The following is a 3,731-nucleotide window of genomic DNA, read 5'->3' on the forward strand; positions in this document are numbered from 1 at the left end:
ACCCATAACTCTCTGATGGTGGAGATCATTTTGTTTTTTTGTGCACACAGTAGGTGCCCAATACATATTTACAAGTAGGACAATAGGAACCCCTATGGTGGGATTAGGAGAATGTGCATTGAAGTCAGCCACACCTTCATTCAAATTCTGGCTCTGCCATTTCCTGGGTCTCAGACCTTTGCAGTGTTATTTAATACCCCTGAGTTCTAGTTCATGGTACTTACATAGGTCCATGTCTACAATACCTGTTGTTAAATATGTTTACATTAAATATCACCCCTAGTTATCAAAGATAAAATAACACTGTATGTATAAGGCGCCTAGCATGGATGAAGTCCTCTAGAACTGCTAGTGATTATTATTAGTTTCTCAAAGGCAAAACTCATATCTGACTCATCTTTGATCCCTAGTATTGTCTTGTACATATTAGGGGCTTCATAAACTTTAACTAGTTGAATTCATTCTCCCAAAATTTATCTATTGGGTGCCTCCTCCATGCCAGGAGAACTGGGGATACAAAGTGACAGGCACAGTCCCTGCATTCGTGGAGTTACTATCTAACAGGGAGAGAATGACAGTAAATAAATGACCCAGTAGGGTGCCTGGGTGGCTCAGTTGGTTAAGCGACTGCCTTCGGCTCAGGTCATGATCCTGGAGTCCCTGGATCGAGTCCCGCATCGGGCTCCCTGCTCGGCAGGGAGTCTGCTTCTCCCTCTGACCCTCCTCCCTCTCATGTGCTCTCTCTCATTCTCTCTGTCTCAAATAAATAAATAAAATCTTTAAAAAAAAAAAATGACCCAGTAACATTCCATGTGTGGTCAGTGTGTCGAAGAAACACCCAGTGGATCAGAGCTAGCGAGATAGGAGCGTACTGTTTGAGACCCTGTGAGCCCCGGAGCCTGGCTAAGGAGGTACCAGAGAGCAGATACCTGGGAGGACAAAGGAGCCATGGAGAAACACTGTGTCACTGACAAAAATGCTACAATCACATTCGCTTCAAGACCAACACGGTGGTAGATTTTGATGCTTTGATTAGAGTGACATTAACATTTCTCATTTTTAAGCAGCCCTTAACTGAAAGGTCTCCATCCCTGTTCTTGTCCTGTCTCCCCTCTTAGCTCTAAATACCGAACAAAGCCTTCTCCCTTCTCCTGCTTCTTTTCTCCAAGCACTTCATTCAAATTTTATAGTCCCTCTTTCCCTCTTGTGTTCCAAAACCACTTGGATCTTTTTGTCCTTTTCCTCTCTAAGTGTTCCCCGGCCCTTTTCTGCAGAAGACGCACATTTTCGGCAAAGCTCTCATCTCCACGCCCTTTGAGACTACCACAGAACAGCGAAAAGTGCTGAGCGCATCAGGGAGGTGAGAGCCGCAGACGGGGAAGGTCAGAGCGAGCTGAGCCGACAGAACCGCCTGGGCGGGAGTCCCGGGGCAGCCGCAGTGGCTCATGGCCGGCAGGGCTCTCAGCAGGGCTCAGAAACCAAGAGGCCGTCGCCTGCACACCAGGAACTGCGAAGCCGGCATTCCCCTCCTGCCATCCCAGGCTGAGTCCTCTGGCTTCAGCGGGGCTGTGCCAAGCACGGGCCTCAGGGGGCTCGGAGGGGGAGAGCACGCCCACGTGATGGGCTTGTCAGCTTTTCTTGATGGTGACAACCCAAAGTAGGGCCCACAGAGTGTGGGGACGTTCGCTGCGGTGGCCTTTGTGTCAGCTGTCTGGGACCTTCATGCCGCATCTTGCACCATTTCTTATCTCACTCTGTTTTAAACGGATTTATTCTTTCTCCTTATCTCCAAGGAAATCTTTATGTCAAGGTGGGGGGGGGGGAGGAAGTTAGTAATGGGCCCAAAGCTAAGTACAATGAAAACTAAACAATGATCTCAAACAATGTTATCTTAGATACTGCAGCCCGCCAAATACTCCGACCGAAGGTTAGATGTTTCATGAAGCTCTCTGCTAAAATGAAAGCAAAGAGGCAGGAAGGTAGGTTAGCAAGTGTTAGATGTTAAAGCCATAGTAGCAATTATGTTTTGACTTTATCAGAAGGATCGAAGGAGAACTGAAAAGGAAAAAGCATCCTCAGTACCAATTCAGTGTTGAAATTCTGTGTCCACATAACGCCTTAACATATAAGGGAGTCCGCCGGTGAGTTTGGGTTACCCCGCCGGCTTCTGCGGCCATGTACACTGAGTTCTCATGGACTCTGGCTGGGACAGGGCACTGGCCACACTGAGTAGACTTCCCAAGCCAGCAGCCTGTTATAGCCCCCATTGGAAGAGTCCCAATGACCACGCAATAGTTACAATTTTTGAGCTCTTATTATGTGCCAAGCTCTTAACACAGAGATTTTAAGTCTCCAAGACATGTATTGTTATTTGCGTTTTAGAAATGAAGAAGCAGGGGCTGGGTGCCCAGGTGGCACAGTTGGTTAAGTGTCCGACTGGGTTTCAGCTCCAGTTGTGATCTCAGGATCTTGAGATCAAGCCCCATGATTTGGGCTCCACGCTCAGTGTGGAGTCTCTCCTCCTCTCCCCACTGCTCACTCCCTCTCTCTAAAATAAATAAATCTTTTTTAAAAAAGGAATGAAAAAGCAAAGAAGTTAAGTCACGATCCAATCCCAAGACCATCTTCCTCCAAAGTTCTTGTCCTGTCCACTACACTCCACTGCCTCCCTAGCTGTGAGATGTAAGCTCTCTGAGGTCCCTGTAAGACCATTGATTTTGCCTGGTGGAGTGGTTTTCAAACTCTGTTTAAACCTTTGCTTCAATTTTCTATTGCTGTGTAACAAACCACCAGGAAATGTAGAAGAAAAGAGTGTTTTATTTTGAACACAGCTCTGAGGTCCACAACAAGACAAGCGGGATTGACTGGTCTCTGCTCCACATGATGTCTGCTGGAGACAGAATGTCTGAGACAGTGTCCTCACGTCCCCTAGGATGGCTCACCAGGCTGGGGGCTGGCTGGAGCAGCTCACCTGGATGCTTATGTCCGTGCCTCCAGCCTACTCTTTGGCTGGTCCCTTGGCTCACTGCCACATGGTCTCTTCAGCAGGGTAGGGCTTCTTCGACGGCGGCTGAGGCCCCAAGAGCCCACTTGTCAAAGGAGAAGTGGAAGCTGCCAGTCATCTTAAAGGCTCTTCACTTCTGCCACATTCTTGGGACAAAGCAGTCACGAGAGTAGCCTCGATTAAGTGCAGGGTAAATAAAGTCCACCTCTTGATGGGGACGTGAAAGAACTTCTGGCCATCTTTCATCTGCCACAACTTTGAAATCTTTGAGAGGCTAAATCATACACAGAATTTGAATGTGCAAATCTGATAAAGGGAGGGAGACATATTGGTTTGAAGTGGGGACATAAGGGGAGGGTGCAGAGCTTGTCCACCCTGCTGCTCTCTTGGACTTTAGATGAAACCAAGGTCTCTAGGGAAGAGAACTTGTAAAGACTGACTTGGATGACATCAGAAGAACAAGACTCTCCAGGACCCTGCCTCTGCCTGCCTCTCTGACTTTACCTAGATTCATCATCTCAGCCCACCCCACTTTTACTCTCTGAGCTCTGTCCTTCTTCCTGTTTGTCAAACACAGGCCTACCACTGCGGTTTTGCATGAGACTGTCCCATTGCCTGGAATTCTCATCCCTCAGGCTTTCACACCGTGAGCTCCAGCCTGCCATTCCGATCAGGGAGACCTTCCCTAGTGAAGGTGGCCCTCCCCAAACTCCAAGCACTTTCTATT

Source organism: Mirounga leonina, unplaced genomic scaffold (genome assembly GCF_011800145.1).
Source record: "Mirounga leonina isolate KUSES-001 unplaced genomic scaffold, KU_Mleo_1.0 Mir_115, whole genome shotgun sequence".
NCBI classification, from domain to species: Eukaryota; Metazoa; Chordata; class Mammalia; order Carnivora; family Phocidae; genus Mirounga; species Mirounga leonina.